The sequence below is a fragment of the Ostrinia nubilalis genome, chromosome 4, assembly GCF_963855985.1.
Source record: "Ostrinia nubilalis chromosome 4, ilOstNubi1.1, whole genome shotgun sequence".
Classification (NCBI taxonomy): Eukaryota; Metazoa; Arthropoda; class Insecta; order Lepidoptera; family Crambidae; genus Ostrinia; species Ostrinia nubilalis.
In genome coordinates this window covers 5480534-5500585 of record NC_087091.1, presented here as the reverse complement: position 1 = coordinate 5500585, position 20052 = coordinate 5480534, and the positions used below count along the sequence as shown (strand labels likewise).

General features: G+C 34.9%; 2 protein-coding genes across 2 annotated transcripts in view; one reads left to right on the top strand and one right to left on the bottom strand.

Moving 5' to 3' along the window:
* LOC135071347 (microtubule-associated protein futsch) overlaps positions 1-5798 on the bottom strand; it is a 70016-nt gene extending 64218 nt beyond the window's left edge. Inside the window, exon 1 of the mRNA XM_063965137.1 lies at positions 5576-5798. The gene's annotated coding sequence lies outside the window, so the exon portion shown is untranslated. The remainder of the gene's footprint in view (positions 1-5575) is intronic.
* Positions 5799-12081: 6283 nt separating this feature from the next.
* Positions 12082-20052, top strand: part of LOC135088555 (uncharacterized) — a 44177-nt gene continuing 36206 nt past the window's right edge. The window contains exon 1 of the mRNA XM_063983391.1: positions 12082-12355. The gene's annotated coding sequence lies outside the window, so the exon portion shown is untranslated. The remainder of the gene's footprint in view (positions 12356-20052) is intronic.

The window sequence follows — 20052 nt, the reverse complement described above, 5'->3', positions numbered from 1 at the left end:
AAAAGTTTGCCTATTGGAATGTTTTATTGCAGTAGGTATGTAAGTGCTTTTATTAGGTCGTCGTGTACCTAACTAACTATGTAATGGAATCTAAGAATCGGAATTTACACGCATTTCTCAATTCTTGTACCACCAAGAAATTTAGCAATTACATGTTGTAGGTAGATTAGATGACAATACAATATTATGGTACCATCGAGCTGGTCTGATGATGGGACTGGAAGGTGGCCATCATAGGAACTTCTAAAGAAACGGCGGAATCGCATCGAGCTTGGGTTCGTTGGATTTGTCTTCAAATTCTAATTTTTTATTGCTCCAATGTTAGGCTTATACAAGGCTTCTCGAGCACTTTGGTGCTAAATGATGACCAGGGTCCTGATGATGGAGCGGGAGGTGGCCATAATTATGAACTCCTAAACGAAACGGCGGAAACTCCGTGAGTTTTAGTGCAGTAATTAAATGCGTGTTTTTAGTTTTTTAAACTATTATCTATTCTGCGTAGTCATGTTATTGGAAAATATGCTGACAGTTAGGTTCAATAAAGGAAGACGTAGCGTGGACAGGCCTCCTATTAGGTGGATCGACGATCTGGTAAAGGTCGCGGGACGAACCTGGATGCGGGCAGCGCAGGACCGTTCATTATGGAAAGCCTTGGGGGAGGCCTTTGTCCAGCAGTGGACGTCATTTGGCTGAAACGATGCTGACAGTCTCTATCACATTTTTCCTCTTCAATTAAGGACGGCATTAACTGTCTCTTCCTTGACCTTAGTTTCAATTGATTTTGGTTGTCAAGGTATTTAAAGATTCCGATATACTACATGAACTTTTCCAGTGTATTGTTCGACTTAAGGGTAATCTCTCTCTTAGATCATAAAATAATCTTCTAGAAAGGAAATCACCAATTTTCATATTTCCAGGATATAATGATCGGGCTACTCTCGCATTATTAGAAAGTCTCCACTTTCCTGAACACTAATATTTTTCGCAATGATATTCTTGTGTACGAACTTATTCTTAACTTGAAATCTGTGGTAAAAGTCAAATACTACCATCCCGTGGAGGAAGAGTCAGTTCCTGTTCATTGTTGATTTAATTTTGTTCTTTGATAGCACGGTTAATTAAAACTAATGCTTGATTAAAACCATTGACGACGAAACTTTGGAGCTGAGTTTCAAAACTTACGCTATTAGTTTCGTCGGGACAAATTCTACACATAATTTTGTCTAGGATGTTCATTAATTACCTAGTAGTACGCAGTTAAGCCTAATCAAAGTGTATGCTGTTTTTACATTATGCGGAAATTAGCCAAGTTTTTCATCCCCACCCCACTGTTCGGTTTGTGGTCACATTGACGTGACTTGGATAATTTCCGTATAATGTAAAAGCAGCATAAGAAAAGAATATGACAAGATCTGAGCGATTGTCAGCTATTAAAATGATCTAATAGAACTTTGTTTAACGCTGCTCTGCAATTTGTGAAAAGACTGATGGCCTTTTAAACTGTCTACAATATTTAGGGGGAAAGACGTGTAGAAGTGGACGGAAGGCCACTTGATGTAGTGACGACATTGTACGACATTGTGCTAGGTTCAATAAAGCAATCGTGGCCTATTAAATTTAAAGGAAACCTTGGCCTCTGCATCCCCAGATTCCAGCGACAAAAATATGTAAGGAATGCCGTCCTTCATCCTGCTTTTCTTGGCACAAGCTAGCATTATAAGTTAGTAGTAGTTGTAGCAGCTGGTATGCAAGCGTTGTATGTTTACCACAATACACGAGTCGACACAAAAACATGATATCTTTCAATTGTCGAAGAAAAGCTAAAAGATGAATATGCGGCGGACGTAATTTGGCGCGAGGCAGGAATTTAATAGTTTAAATACATCAGTGCTCATGTAAATCTGACATGAGAGTAATGAACTGTTCTAGCTGTATAGCTAGAAAAAACGTGAATAGAGCAGCCAGTTCTTCTTGTCGTGTCGACAACAAACCTACAGTGCTGCAGTGTCAGCCCAAAACTCCGCCACAAGAGTGGTCAGTAGCCTTAATTAAATCTTCCTGCGTGCAGTTGTTTGGGCACGCAGGGCATGACATCATGTGCTTCGTCGACTGGGGGACAAAACCACACTTGCACTCCAAGTTTGAGTCATCCAAGAATCCCCGCAGCTAGGTTTGGCACATGGGCCTCTTGTAATTTCTATCAGACCTGACCTGATTCAGGTCATACGTTCGTCTAGCAGTGGTCGTTCGACGTGAAATCGCAAGATGTTTCTATTTGACCAACTTTTTTCTTATTGCATTCACTCTCTGCGTCAGTAGCGGCGTAAGGGGGGGGGCGGTGGGGGCGGTCCGCCCCGGGTGCCAAGCATCAGGGGGTGACAAAGTCGCGCAGATTAGTACTCACTGACGCATCTGCATCGCAAGGACGGTCGTGATGTCATGACAGGGGAGGTGCCATTCTGGGGTGTCTTAGGCTATAATTTATATTATGACGGGGGGGGGGGGGGGGGGGGGGGTGCCGCCCCGGGTGCCAACCTATGCTACGCCGCCACTGCTCTGCGTACATGGATCCATCAATTATTTATTTATTCTACTTAACCAACTACAGGAAAGCTAGCTATGGGGGTCAAGTTCGGATTGGTATCTAGAAAGAAAGAAGCTTAGGTATGATAATTGCACGAAATGTCCGATCTCTGAACGATTCAGACCCGAATTTGTTGATTTCGAAAAGGAAGCTTATTTATCAGGGGAACTTTGATGAGATGAGGATCACGTCATGTTAGCCGATCCGAACGTTCAATTTTTTTTAAATGACAGTTCAGTATCAGCTGCTATTGTTTTACAATGCATTTTGCTGCTTTCACCACTCTGTCAAGTAAACTGTGAAGTACGAGGAACAGGAATGTACTGACCAGGCGTACGTTTTACAGAAAGTGAGGGAAATTATTGCACTTCTCATCAGTTCAGAGCCAAAATTATGACTAGGTTTCCGTTATTCAGCTGCAGCGTCTGTTATTATTACGATATTGTGGTCTTTAAGTATAGAAAAGCGTAAGATTTCCTTAACTAAGATTGAAAACGCATCGGCACTAGTGCTGCAGAGTAGGCTGTATGCAGTAGGCTTATAGTTAAAAATAGTGTTTAGCCACGATCTGAGGAAATCTGTAAGGATTAATAAATTCGTTAGAAGTACTCCATCAATAGAAGTGCTTAGGAATGGGCGATTTATTTTTAATGTGGTTTTATAATGCGTCAATTTTATGGCGAAATAAAACTGGCAACTTTCAATGAAAGAAAACAGAAGCCCTTTATAAGTAAGGGGAAAATAGAATTGAGATAGAAATTAAGCATGTAGTGTAGGTATCCATCCTAGGTTTGAACAGATAAGATTTAACTTTCCTGAAGGTTCAGGTTGAACCTTTAGAGTACCTTACATAGTGTAAAACTGCAATTTAATAAAAGAAATAGTTTAAAATCAATTTACTTAGATTAGTCTGTAAATAAATTACCTAGGTATTGCTTTTGAGTAAATATTTTCATCATTTTTTATTTGTACTGGATGAGGTAGATTATGTTTATGTGATTTCATCAATTTTCCTCTTCTGATTTGTATAAAATTTTATAAGATTAGATTAAAAACAATAAGAAAAAAACAATTAACAATATAGAATAGAAAGTAATGATTGAAAATCATTTCAGTTTTATTAATTAATTACTAGAAACACAAATCAAGCATGAGCAGAGAAACAATAAAAACAATCGGATTTAATTTTCTGCACAAAGCATCCCTTGGAAGCCTAAGGATAATTACATTACTGTTTATGTATTTTGCCAATAATTAAAATATAATTAATTATTATTAATATGTATTGCCATTGTATTTAATTAATTACACATAATCCATCAACCTAAATGCCTCTTTCAAGTTACCTCGACGCGCAAGATACGTACCCTTTTTAGTGCAGGGTTCCAGGAGCAACCTGGGTCACCATGCCACCATGAATAGGCTTCAGAGGCAATATAATGGGTGCAGCAAGGAGGGAGATATAGATATCTTTTCTGACACGCTGGGGAAATTTAAGAAAAAAATACAACTCTCATTTGCACATGTGTCCGTTTAGCCAAGATCTGCCAGTTAAATTTGAGGTTTAAAATTGTTCTGAATAGAAATAAATTAAATTGAATATTGTGTCAAAATCAGCTGTACGTTTAAGTTTCACATTCTGTCAAAGTCCACTTTTGCATGCCGTGGCAGCCTGTAATTAAGATAGCACCTAGTCCTAAGACAAAATTATGTATGTAAACCCCTTTGCTTGAATTTGTGACTGTCTTGTTGGTTGTCCTAATTAAATAAATAAATAAATTACTTTAATTATTTTAGATTCACCTAATGGCATTAAATAGGCCTGTAAGATATTGTTTACCCTTTTCACATAAAAGAAAACAGTACATCAAGTTTATTATTGGATTCTTATTAGAAAATAGAAAGTGATGAAGAAAGAATAGAAAGAAAAAACAAAGTTTTCTTATTAGGTCTATTTTTTAAACATTTCAATATTTTTATACAAAAGATGAGCTTCTTTGCTCCTAAATAGTTTGTAAATTTTTAAATTAATACAAAGGTTTCAGTAAGTTTGGCAAATAGGTACTACCTGTATTCATTTAGCCTTAACACAGCACAGCAAAACAACTGTCATCTGGCATGTGAATTTTTGTGGGATTGAATCCCTTACCAGAGACAATTTTTCCAATTAAAAATAATTTTACTAATCTATGAACCCTCAACAAATTTTCTTACCACATCGCTATTGTAAAGTAAATACTGTCTAAGGACAAATAATTGAGGCTAATTTTGGAATTGGGTTTACTGTAGTAAATTAAAAATACACTTGAAAATCAAAACTGAAATCTTGTTAGGCTTTCCATTTTATTTTTTTCACAATTTGGACATAGTGCATCTAATAATTGTTCTTGACATTCGCTGATTTAATAGTAATTTTTATGTATTGACCAGTTAAGACTATTACTTGTTTGTCGAGTAATAATTTAATTTTGAAACTTTCTTTGTTTGATTAATTACACTGAATTGTTAGCAGTTTTTTCATGAATATTAATAATATTCTTTATTTAATAGTTCATAAATTATAATTTAATAAAAGGAATATGAATATATTATGTGCGCATTTTATTATTTTGCGAAATGAACCGTCCTACAGTTGTAACCGTGAATTTATATGGCAGCTTATTGGATGATGATTCATTGCACTAAAGTTTACAGTAGTAAGCAATGCCTGCTGATGTCATACCAGCCCCGAATCGATCGACCACGGCTCCTGCAGTCGGTTTGTGATTTAGGCACGTACTATAATTCCAGGAACTTAAAATAAAACATATGCTACGAACAAGGTAGCCTCGTATGTAGAACAAGTCACTGACCAAGTGCGTATAAACTCTACATTCTTATGTAATATTCGCAAGATAGACTTTAATTATCAAAGTAAATAGAACAGGCAACAAGGGATATATGCTAAAATAAATATAAAAGCAGTAAATAATGCGTAGGAGGCCTAAATACCTTAACTTTAGGTGTAATCCAATATCCAGAAGAAAGTTGCAGTCCTATTGACACACGAATACACTGTCATTCATGTAAAACCACACGACATCACAAAGCAGCACTACACAAATTTTCACTTATAATTATTATATTATGTGAAAATATCACATAATGCGCCATTTTCGCATTAAAACCGAAGGACAGCAGTCGGCGATCGCTGCCATCTTTTTTGTCAAATGTCTAAAAACTAAATATAGCGCTTCGAACGAACTCTGGTGTTATTTTTAGAAAGTACAATGAAACTTTCTATACAAAACGTATACCGCCATCTATTAGCAGGTAGATTAGAATCAAATTATGTCAATAGATGGCGCTGTAAATACATTTGCTGTTGTTTGAAACCGTTCAGAGATGGCACATCAATACAAAACTATGTTCAACCATCTGAGAATAAAATAAAATACTTAAACATAATAATTTGCTGTTTTCAAAGTCATACAGATTCATAAATAATTAGCACTCTTCACTACAGAAGAAGAAGGTTGCTGTTATTTCTACTCAGCTTGGCTTGAGCTTCGGCTTAGGCCCGCCGCACACGCACGATTTGACTTGAAGATTTATAATATCAACTTGAAGGTATCTTAATAATTTCATGAACGATCAGCGAACCCTTCGACCTGTAATTCGATTCAAGTGTGTAGCCACAGATAATATAGTGTAGCTAATTACCCAATATTGTGATCTACTTACAAGAGCATTCAGCAGCTCTATGCGTCAGCCATGGCAAAATATCGACCTAGTTGCAATTGAAATCCTGTAGCAGAAAACAATTGATTGCTCATTTTTGCTCTACAGTTGACAAAGGCTGGTCGAAAAGATCACGTAATGTTACTTTTAAAACTTCGACAAAGCTAGTTAACTTCTAGCTAGCTAGTCAACTGTTATTTGATAAGTTTTCTCGCCACTAAAGTATTCTATCTATCTAGCTATCTAATCTACCAAACTAAGTCTGGTGGTTTATGTTGAACTTTAATATCTCATTCAAAACCTAGGTATTTTGTGCATAACCTATCTACTTAAGGTTCTTCTTCTTAGTCGGGCACTCTTCTCAGAGAGGTCGTGGTTGCGCTGACGAGGTACATGGTGAGGTGATGTCATCTCCGAGGGTAGCTCTCCTGGCGAGGTGCTTCCATTTCTGACGGTTAGAGGAGTCGCGGGTACACTGGACCATGGTGGACTCAGTGGCCTTTGTTACTACACAAAATTTATTGTACAGTACAAAAGTTTCGAAGATCAAGGTGCAATCAAGTTGAACGGTAGGTAGGTACAATGAGTGATGAAACAATTTTATAATACATTTACAAGAGTACAAATGTGAAAGAACTACCTAGATAATGTCTTGGTTACTATGGTAGGTATTGCCTTAGGTAGACTTATTTGATTGGTATCTATTTGCTGCCAATCCATGCACCAAAACGTAATCAACTGTTAACATTTCCTAGTTTCCACACTGCTGGGTAGGTGTCCATCTATTAGGTAAGTGTTATACCTACTTACCAATGACTTAACATTGTTGTCTAGGCTGTTGTAAATAATTTATGCTAAACCTTTTCTGTTTAAGTCGGTAAGGTAATGATTTTCAGTTCGTTAGTGTTGGTCGTTGGTGTTTCGATATTGAAGTATAAGTAATTAAGTAATCTCAGAATAAATTAGTAACTACTTAGTTAATGCCTCCTTGCTGCATTGTGGACCTATAAAAGAACTACATACCTACCTACTACATACAGGGTTTGTTTATTTATTTTCATTATAAATGTAGAGCTAAACTTACTACCTACTTTCATATTTTAACTACGTAGGTACAATAGGTAACAATTTTTTGTTTAATTAGTTACATAGGAATTTAAACCTGACTTCCTGAGTAGGAACTTGACAATTCAGCTCCGTTCTTTTCTTACTTCTCAAGCACTGTTTGCGTTTCAACAGTTTAGCTTGGGCATTGTTGCACGACATTTGCTCCGAGTGTGAGTAAAAGTGTTAATCTCAATGTACTGAGGTCCCCGGCTGAAAGTAAGAGGATGTCTGACGAAGCTACTGACGTCATCCGGATTTCGGTGGGCGCATAACGAGACATTTTTACAATCTCCGGCTTCGTCGTTGTTATTAGCCTGATTTCGTCATAGTTATGTCAAGGAGCAAACGCAAACTATACCTATAATACCTACCTAAAAACGAGTAAGAATTGAAGTCGATGTCAACCAATATTATGTATGACTCTTCAATTTGGGCTACTGTGTTGTGATTGTTGTGAAATAGCTGAGTCAGCCTTTAAGTTGTGGATATTATGTAGAGTGGTAGTCTATTCGCTGACTACTGCTAACATCTACATTTTATAACCAGTTCTTCGTAAAGTTTCTTAGAAGTCTCAAGCTACAATTGTTTTATGTTTATTTATGGAATAGCGTGTTGTAAACCACTAATAAACTATAACTTTACAACTGTGCCAATGCATTCAAATATGCAAACTAAGCGGCGAAAGCATTGTAAGTAATATCACAATGCAAATCTAATTGATGCCTTACTAACTTTGCAGTTGACTTTCGAAAAGATTTATTCATGAAACATAAACAATTCTTAGTTACTACACACAGTAAGGTATAAATAATAATTATTTCGACGAGCGACTAGACTAGCGAGGCAAGAAATATTGGCCAATGGTTATGTAGGGTATTCTACAAATTACCCATTTCCTTAGGGCGTGAGGTGCACTGTAGGTAGTGTGGGTACTTATATGAATCAAGCTGGACGCTTGAAAGTTTGATTTTTATGACCATACAACAAGAATTATAATAACGTAGGTAGTAGGTAGGTTTTGTAGGCTCCCCAGGACTTTGTCATTACGTGCTTTTCAACTTGTTCGTCCATGGTTCTCCGGTCATGTGGTGAAAGAAAACGTCTCGTTCTAAAAGAAAAACTTTATTTGCTACACGGGTCCTTTCCTTATCGCCTTTGGTGGCTTAACCCATTTACAAACTATACAGCATAACGATCAATGATATTAAGTTAAATTAGTTTAAAACTAAACGTCATTGTAGATAATGTTGAATCCCACTTCCCTTATTTTATATTAATGGCTTTGTCATAGTTTTCTTCTCTTGACCTCAATTTTGCTTCATGGGCTTATTGCGTGATGACGCGACCAAAATACAGTGTAGTTAGAAGGCTATTATTTATTCGCAAACTTGGAATGTCATGCTGCTTCCATAAAAACTGCATCAATTTATTCATATGATTGTAATTTTTATTGTAACCTACCAGTTTGGAACTTAAACCTGTCAGATAAACATCGCCTTTTTTTCTCCTGTCTGATTTAAGATATCCGACAGAAAAAAACTGTTTTGCCCACATTACCTACCTGGCAAGCCCATTTGTTTGTTTGTTGCGCTTGCGCTATATTTACGCTGCATTAACCACTCATGTAGAACCGTTAACTGGCTCTAACGTCACTCCCGCTGAAAAATCCTGAAAAAAGGATTGCAGCATTATTTCAGTGTGATATTTTGACGTAACGCTGCGTCAAGCGGCGCGGGCGCAGGCGCGAGGCGTGAGCGCCGCGTTTGCCGCTCGTTAGCGAGGGCCGGTGAAAGTCGTTGCGCAATGCTGCAGCCTGCAGCTGCATTGTGGGGGCTAACGGTTATCCTTCGCCTTCGCTGTGACTTAATAAACGACAGACGACAACGCTTAAGATCTTCAGACAATGTTGGTCACCACTTACGTAGTTATGCTTACCTATATTTATTTTTAATTTGGAAAATCAAACAGCCGTTTCCAATACCAAACCATTGAACTTTTTTAAACATTTGCCAAAAAAGATTCCATAAATCTACGAGTAGGTATCTTACATCAAAAGAAAAACAAAATAGCATACATATATTATTTGTTTGTAACCTAAGTTATAGCCTGACCTCGTTTCTTAGAGGCTTGAAGATGCCAATCCATCGAGCACCGCTAAGTTTCAGACAGAGTCTCAGAGGATAAATCACTTTTAGTTTCAGCACCTATTTCTTAAGAAACTTTTATTTAAATACTTTTATCATGTTATTTAACGCCACCGTGCTGTATGGACCAGTTCCAGGGTTATTTGTAGAGCGAAAAACTCTAAATGGCACATCTTATGCTCTACTAAGTTCCAGAAGGAACACTCAGTACATTTAAAGCCTAGTTAAACGTTGTTTGCTTATATTTTGTATTGAAGTAGTGAGAGTCCTAATACTAACTAATAAAACTTCTAAAATATTGAAAAGAAAATGTTACTTTTTATTTATTATTCAAGTAATGCTAACAATTACAATTAATTTTCATCAAAATCAATCATTATTGTAATCTACATACCTACTCGTACATTAAAAAAAAGCTTAGAGTGTTTAATTTTAAAATAGGTAGACAGGTTTTTTCAAAAGGCTGAAATTCTAGAACCGATCGCCTTACATCGTTAGTTACGTATGAAGTTTATGAACATACAATTAATTTGGGTCTATTACTCGATTCGATGGGCTTCCCGACCGCCACAGTCTCGCCACATAACCACTGCGATTACGCGGACTCTTAAGTACGAAAAAAGTTTACTTACTGGTTACAAAATGGACAAATAAGTAGCTTGTTTAGACACTGTTCAGAAACTTCTCTAATAGAGCAAGTTACCAAAAATAGCGGTTCGTTTAGGATTTCATTTGAAATATTTAGACCGCATGTAGAGACGCCTAATAATCACGCATACTTAAGTTGAACAAAAATTATATTATAAGTACGATATTATAATTTTTATATAAAAACTGATGATGACTAAGCTATTTTAAATACCTAATATAAAGCGAAGAAAAAGAGATTGTGTTTTAAGTTTAACGAATGGTTTAACTGTTGAGCATAAGTCGTACCTACCATATATTTACGGAAGCAAATGTGCTCGTCAATAAACGAGCAACTAACTATACTTACGTGGTGAAGCAGTTACATTAAACTACGTAAAAAATGAACGATATAGCAGACATAATCGTTGCGGTGTAGAGCGTTAAGTAATCTGTAAGGAAAATTACAAGAAAATAAAATAATGCGACAAACAGTATTTTAGTTCGTGTTGTTATTGTCACAGAATTACTTACTTAAGGTTCTATGCCTTCAATTATCTAGCTAGATAAATAAATATATAACAATAACCTATTATGGAATATAAATGGCGGAAGTAATAATAGAAATAGAACACTATTATTTTAGAGACTTCGGGTTTGTCGCTCTACCAGTGTATTCTTCCTACATTCAATAATTTATTCGAACATTTTTGATTAATTGGTGTAGTAAATAGTGATATCCAACTAATAATCACAGACATGTACTCGTATGAATCCATTCATTTAATTTTGGCTGTCATATCGATCGTGTCAATATACATGCATAACCATGGACCAGGTCCATGTGCATAACATTTAAAAATGCACCGGTCGGTTGATATTTTTTCGACCATAGCTGTTTGACATAGTCTTTTACATCTTCATTTTGCTCTTATTAGTAAACCGCTAGACAAAGTGCTATTATGTCATTAAACGATCGACATTAAATAAAGCCATTTCTTTTCAATTATGGCCAATCAACACGGCGTTACACCTTCATAATCTTTCGTAATCTTCCGGTTTGTCTGAAATGAGTTATTCATTACCCTTCGTTGAACAGTTTATGCAACCAATAAGCACATGTTATTGGTTTACGCAATAGGTTTTTACTCTACGGTTACCATACAATTTTGTTTTTAAATAATAAGGTTACTAGGTAAGCGCCTGAATCATCCGTCCCAAATAGGTTTGTTTAATGTTACGTATCTGCTCATTATTTACTTCCGTATCCGTAATGTAAAGTGCCTGAGTGTAGATTTAATATAAGGCTCTGCTCTGAAAAAAGGGACATTATATTTAGTTCTTCAATAAGACCCCGCTTCTATCAATCTTCGTGGCATTGCAATAGAATAGAAGATGGTAGTTAAATAAACTATTATGTGTTGTTAAATGTTTTTCTATTTCACAACCTAATTCAGACAAAAACATTTTGTAAATAATATGACAGTTTCACAATCAAGAAGATGAATGTCATGACAAAGTTGAGTACTTAGCACTCATAATAGAATGTGATACTGTACCTACTTCCTACCTTACGTCACATTATTCACAGGCAGCTCATTATAATAAATTGTATTGTGATGATGTTTACTTTGATAATTTTAATAGAGCTTGAAGTGGTATGAATAGAGCCTCTTCTGTAAGCGTTTCGGACAAATTAGCATCATCATTGTGGTAAGCAAAAGCAAACGCAACTCTATTAAGTGATCTTTTTCTCAGATAGTCTACGTTACGTTTGGCGGCCAATGGGTAGAGCGGAAGCTTTGGTTAAGTCTCGTTTATTAACAAAAACTGTCTTGCAGCGAACAATATCAGCACTGAGAGCATTGATGTAACCGGCTGATGTGGGGGCACTTTTCTCTTTAGTTTCTCCAAGTGCGCGCGCGCAGTCGATGTTGCTCCGTCGGGAAACGTGCGCGTCTCTACGTTTCAACACCGCGTTCGTGATTCCGCATTACATACCGCTGTGAACGTAAATAAAAACTTTCGTTTTCACCCTAACAAGAAAAAATAAATCAAACCCATTTTGTGTATGTGCAATTGGCAGTTAATAGAAAGTTCCTTGGTTACTGTTGCCTGGTTGAACAAACTACAGGCTCGCATTCACGAGTGCACCGAAGGCGTTGGAATAACTGTAAGGTTCACTTTGTATTAATAATTAATTAGCTCATTAATTATTTATTCGTTTACGACTAACATTGTTCTCGTAATTGTAGCTCTTATAAACATTTCACTTGCTTTAGGAGTGTGGTTTGGGTGTACAAATAAACGGTACAAGGTGCCGTATTGTTTCAACCGCAACAGCTGCACGCTTTTCAATTCCTGTAGTTACTGCCTTAAGTGAATGCACTATACTACCTAAAGTGAATGCATGGCGTGCTTGGAAAAACTACGGGTACATACTACGGGTACCGCCAATTAGTATTAGTTACACATATTTTTGAGATAATGTATAAACAAAATACCTACCAACCATAAATTTTTAACAGCTGTAAGTAATTCCGGTTATTCGATGTTTTATTTAAAGATCAAAAATTACCTATGTAGTAAATCGCATCGACAACTGACAATCGAATTGTACTTTCATAAGCAACATCCCAAGCACTACTAATATGGAAAAACATTCGCGATATAATCAAATGTGACAGATCTAATAAATAATACATACTTACCTAGTTATAAGAAATAAAAGTTAGTAACTAATGTGTGATTGTGTTTATACCTATTATCTAGATATATAATTTTATGTAGACGTGTAATAAAAGTTATGAGGATGGACGTGTATGTTTGTTACTCCTCACACCTTGCTCATCAAAAGTCAACTACGTTGACTGCAAAACAATTTTCATGCGTACGGAAATAAGATAAGCTGAAAACAGTCTAGAAGTGTGTCCACTCTCCTTCATGACGATTGGTCAAAAGAGAAATGCAGGTTATGGCGTAAGAGAGCTGATCTTCCCTGCCCTTTTGTCCCCGTTTTTAAGGAAGCACCAGCCTAGAGAAATACACTGTAACCTTGGAAATGGAAAGCAATCTCGGATTACCGCGATCATAACAGTCAACACCTCATCAAGCTGTCGAGGGCCCATTTAACCTGTAACAAAATGATAAATTCCCTGTAAATGTATCTTTATAACATAAGGTTTTGTGGTAAGTTTAAATGTATAGACATAAATCAATAAATGTGCCACCCAAACAGGCAATGAGATAAAGAAGAAAGGTATGGCAACCGTTGCTGTGAGCACCACCACACCAAACTGCAGTCCTTAGTAGACCCCTATCCTGTCCCACACACTGCAGGACCACTACATTTGACCTGGATTGACCTAACGAAATTAAGCTTAAAGTTTCCAAAATCTCTACTTGTTAAACTTGTCAACTGGACTAACAACTCCTGCAAAACATAACTTTCTAAACGTAACCAAATCGCAACCTGACTGATTCGGTACTTGTTTGATTTAATTAGGTAGAACACGACACGCGAATCAAAATAATATTAAAGTAACAACTTTATGGTATAATGTTAATGTGTATTAATATGACAATAAAGTTTAATTAATTTCATATTTTCATACGATTATATGATTGTTCAAATTACCTAAATTATAGCAATAATAAAGATTATCCGCAATTACTCGTTATATGTAATTAGCACATTATATTGTTTTATACATTAATTGATGTAGAAAAAGTAAAGTTAGTGATATCGTGTCTTATGCGAAGTTCCCATGTGATTGTTATTATTTCTCTCGATTAAAAAGTTGTGTTCTTTTCACGTCACGTGTTATCTACGAAATCTCTTCGCCTCAGCTTGGCGTGATTAGCTCAGATATATCAGTCGGCAGGCACACTTACGGAATGCGAACTTCATTGCTTTCAGCGAAAAAAGCGTCAATTTCTTTAGAAAAACGTCGTGGGACCAATTATTTTGAAACCGATAGGACAATCACTTTATAAACAATCGCCTAGTTGCCAAAGCTGCGAGCTGCGACCCCAATTTCTTTCGTGACCAATGCAGTTGAGACAATCACTAATTTTAATCGGATTTTGTTCCCACGACATATAAATGTCCTATGCGTAAAAAACTTGAACAGGCTTTGATTTTTCTCGAATGTTCAGTAATCAGACTTTTAATAGGCCTTGTTTAAAGGAATTGCATATTGCCTTTAAACAAAAAGACACATTCGCAACCCCATTATGCTATAATAATGTTTTTATTATATTTTTTATGGAACATTAATTTTCTTAATTCGCTAATTGTAAAACTAATTGAGAACTACTTATTAACTATTATGTGGCCTAAAAGACATAGGTAAACATTATGAGAATTTGATATGATAGCTTAATAGAACCGAAGTTTAGGGTTTCTGAACTTAACCTCATCTACGATCCCTGAATGCTGAGGCCCACTTCAATGTTTATCTAACGAAAGCCTGAAATAAATAGGTATGTAAATAAAAGTTTTTGCCAAAACATCTTATTTTTAGTTTCCTACCTACAGCAGTGCTTGCCTTGCTCATAGTTAGGTAATTTAATTGAAGTGTAAAAATGCATCCCCTGAAAAACTAATAGTTTGTTCCTTCCGTCTCATTGAGTCGTCTCCCATTGTTCATCTTTCGACATCGCTCTAAATGTACAAAATACCGTAGGACTATTTCATTTTCAACACTTCCGTTAATTGTCTGAGGCGCGGAGGAAACGAACGTTTTTAATGTATTCATACTTTTTATAGCGCATTGTTTAGCTCAGAAATTGCAAATTGGAATGGACCACTTTTGCAACATTTTGAGCCTACATTCAAACAACTGGGTGCTTGTAAAATGTGTGCGCCATTTGCATTTTCCACAATGTTTTTCATAAGTGCCTTATAAATAACTAGTTTTTCTTTCTTTCTTAATATAAAAATATTTCCTAATGATATAAATATTTATGTAAACCTAATACAATACTTACAAGGCTGCAAGTGCTGCAATGCGAAACAGCTGAAAGGTCTTAGAAAAAGAGGCATAGAACAATTGAAATGCGCAACATAGAACAATCGCGGTGTTAGTAGCAGGCGCGGGCGCAGGCGGTGTCGAAACGCTGCTAGTGCTGCCACACGTGATATATTTATTAATCAGGCCGAACATTTGCGAAAGCAGTGGCCGAGGTAACGGTCGATGGGTCCACTGTGCCCCTTCGATACATCAATTATGGTAATACCAATCAAAACGAACTATTTAACCCACAACACAAGAATTTGTGTCAATTTTAAGAGTACCTATACTTGTTATTTGTCTGTTAAATTATCCGTAAGCTCTTAACGATGCCAGTATTTGTGCGTACGCTCTATTTAATAAATAAAAATTAATAAGCCCACCGGAGCAACCAAATACTTATAATTGATAGCTTAGTTAGTGTATCCGGAAAATCTAATAATGTTTGACTGTAACAATTGACAAACTTTTTTATAGTCGCTTGGACAGTTAGTTAATAACGAGACTTGCAGCTGTCTTATCAATTTAGGCTCCATATACTCGTAGTTAAAAAAAAACGTTGCTAAAAATGCGAAAAGTCGAACTTCCTATTCTGTGGAATGACGGAATGCAACTTTTTCCGACATATTTTATTGTTGTCGTTACAATTAATGCGCTACTAATCATTTTGTTATTTATATACGGGTTAAATATGTTACAACCGTTAATATAGGACGGATATTATTGGGTATAATACTCGTACAACTGTCTGTTTCAACGAGCATAGAGGTTATAATGTATAAACGGTCGGATCAGGTACACTGCCTGTCGTTGCGGTAAAATTTACCGATAAACTATAAAAACACCAAGACGGTCAATGGGTCAAGATCGACAAGGGAATACTGTAATTTTAAACGAATACTTATCATTATTTTAAATGATTCGACATTACGATATGGCTGATTGCAGTTCGCTATGATAGAGCGTTCGACTTGGCTATGTTTATTTCAATTATATCTACTTTCATTTATGTAGAACACAAACATTGTAACCATTTGAAAAGAGTAAAATTACTTGCCTACCCAGTTCACATGGTTTAATGTATGATAAACACGTATTTATCAAACTATAATCTTGCACAGGAAGTATTTAAAAATGACACAGTTTCAAGTGTTTAGAATAAACCGGATAGATTTAGAGCTAGTAGCTAATTTAACTATAATCGAAAAGTACAAAATTGGAAAAGCATTCAAATTTTTAATTAAATTCTGGTTGTAAACAATTTAAAAGTACCTAATCGATTAATAATTATAATGCTTCTAAAAATGGTTGAAGGTAAAAACAAACAGTCACATTAATTTAGATTTGCTTGAACTTTTTGTTATGTGATAGTAGAGTTGGTGTGAAATTATTATCTTATAATATTTTACTTTAATTATCCAGTAGTATCTTAGTATAATAACCTACAATATTAATGGTTAAAACTCATTTAGATAAAAATAACTTTAGACGAGTATAGCGGGGGTAATTAATGTCAATGATTAACATTATTAACCTTACAAATTATTGTTGTCATTGAACTTGACTAATCGTTACTGACAAGGTAAATTGTCAGCAGACGTTATTTAGCAGGCAGTAACTTAATCTTGATTTTATAGATAACTTTAATTCATTCATTTATCTAGATTAACCACTTCTTCATACTAAGTCCAGATTATCATTTAATGTTACAAATAATGTACCTACTCGTATTTGTAAGATTAGTTTACTCAAGTTTATTTTCCGGCGATAAAAGAACAAAATAATCAAAACACTAATATTATTTCTTTGTATCTTACTCTTAGCTCTGAAAATCAAGAAATCTCTTTAAATACACGGTGCCTTCTATTTCTTTCTCAAGTTAGTTTCTTTAAAAAACTACCAATTTAATCTTAATTGCTTAAAACCCAACCCAACTAACTACACTTCACAGGATTTGTATTTTGTATTGCACTACTTATAGTAACTAGGAACAAGCTAGATGTGGTGGTAGTTTACTTTCCTTTATTACATCTACTGCTACCTAGGTAATAGCAGGCGTACGTAATAAAAACAAACTGGAAAAATTACGTTCTGTTGCGCTTGCGCATCTCAACTACAAAGTCGAGTGAACCGCACTACAAACTAAATGGGGCCGAAAGAGTAAATTACGTGTAAAATTCGTGTCCATAAACATCATTAAGCTGAATACATTATGTGTTACGAAACAACTTTCTGCGGCTAATAATCGATGACACTTTCTAGCCGTTACTTATGCGAATCTGATATAATATGAATAATATTATCTAGCCTGCTAAAATAACGTGTTACTCAGACAGTAGCTGGAATTGTTTTATTTCAAAGCAGGAATTAATAAAGTTCAATCTACTGATTTTTTTTCAGCAATGAAACAACACTTACGAGTAAGTTACAAGTATCATGTGCCTACAGCGCACACCCGTAGCACTCAAGCACTTATCTTAATTTAGAATATTCATATTTTTATGCCTACCTGTACTTACCTGAATTACGAATGTACAGGAAATAGAGTCTTATAAATTATTATTTTAAACCATTTACGATTTTTTTATGTTTTCATTTCTTTTTATTAAAAGCAAAATCAAAGTCGGCGTGTTCGTGAATGTGGCCTAGACAAGAAGAGATGGTTTCACTTTTATGTACATGGCTTGGAATGTATCAAGATAAGGAAGGATAGTCAATCAATCATGCCTTACACTTGTAGTATTCGTGACTCGTAAGATTGTATGGTCCACGCCTAAAGAAACTGGCCATATTGGCCGTACTAGTATTTAATCAAATGAAGAATAAATACACCGAATTGTATACGAGTATATCCATGTCCCCAATAATCATTACTAAACTAAGAATCATTGAAGTAATATTACTACGTAGTACATTATAACTCAATGCTAAGAATAAGGCATGGCATATACAGTGTGAGTCACGTTAAAGTGTACATATGAAAATAGATGAAACTAGACCTATTTTTATCGACAAAAAAGAGGTCAAAAAATTTTTGAGATTTTTTTTTAATTTTTTATAGAATTTTTTTTCTTCCAATTACTTATTGTAAAGAAAACGTAATAACTTTTAAAGTAAGCGGTATATCCTGATAAAACAAAAACAGTAATAATGCTTAATAACAGGCGATACTAAAAAAATACATAAAATACACAAAAAAGAATAATAAAAAATTATACTTTTTGAAAAAAATCTGCTTTTAAATTCGTGTTTTTTTGGTTATTTGATAAATTTCTCCAAAAAATGTCCCTATAACAGGTGGTTTTTATTACTTTGTATTATTCTCTATCGTATTATCTTTGTAAAACCAAAAATCGCATGTCTCTATCCCTATCACAACATTTGCTATGATCGTTTGAACTAAGCCACTCCGGGCGCGCCATTCAACGCTTCGTTAACAACGAAACTGAAAATGGCTCTACATTTGTAATTTTGATAAAGACAAGTTAGATTTCAATTAAAAACAAAAGATTTCGAAGTAAAATAATCATTTTGGTTAAAATTAAAATTGTCTCTACCTGTAGCGGAGAATAATGTTGTGGCAGACCTTTGTTCAAACGATGATAGCAAATGTTTTGATAGAGATAGAGACATGAGATTTTTGGTTTTACAAAGGTAATACGATAGAGAATATTACAAAGTAATAAAAACCACCTGTTATAGGGGCATTTTTTGGAGAAATTTATCAAATAACCAAAAAAAACAAGAATTTAAAAGCAGATTTTTTTCAAAAAGTGTCATTTTTTATTATTTGATGGCATTTTTTGTGTATTTTATGTATTTTTTTAGTATCGCCTGTTATTTAGCATAATTACTGTTTTTATTTTATCAGGATATACCGCTTAGTTTAAAAGTTATTACGTTTTCTTTACAATAAGTAATTGGAAGAAAAAAAATTCTATAAAAAATTATAAAAAAATCTCAAAAAAATTTTGACCTCTTTTTTGTCGATAAAAATAGGTCTAGTTTCATCTATTTTCATATGTACACTTTAACGTGACTCACACTGTATTATAGATACGGTCAGTTTGGGCAATTAGTGCACAAAAGTAAAAATAGAAAACACGCGAAAATGTATTATAGCTTTGTTGGTAACATTTCTTCCGCAAGCGAAATATTTAGTTTTATTTTTGTAAACTTTTTTAAACTATACCAGCCCTATAATTATTGAAAATATAATATTTACCTATTTGCATTTTGGTTTCGAATAAGTAGATTTGATAGATGGCCGTCTAATCGCACAATTTCTCTCATACAACTTAAGAAATCTAAGTATCCTAACGCCATTATGTGTAAAAAATACATAAATATACACTAACTAAGTAATATAAATAAAACTGAAAAACCAATCCCTACGACACGTCTATAAATTCTCATTTAATTTTATTGATTGACTTGTTATTTGTTATAATAATCATTATTGTAATTATACCGGATAAAAATATCCAAACATGATAGATTTTGTATTGGTGCATTGAACAATATGAGTATTATTAAGTGAATGTAGATAGACATAGCATACTAGGCTTTTGAGTATTAGATATTGAAGAAAACTTCGGAAAAATAAAATTTTGGAAATTCCGAACTTTATTTATAATGGTATTCCCTTCCAGTCAACCATTGGCTCATACAGGTACAGGTATTCTAATTAGAATACCTTTTATGGATGGTATTATTGGATGATGTTTGACCATGAAAGTTAGAATACATTTAATGTCTTTACACGCGTTGAAGTCTTTTGTATGGAGCGCGTCTGACACACTTTCTTATCTCTACTTGTTTATTATTCTGTCTCTACATCGGACCGAAATAAAGT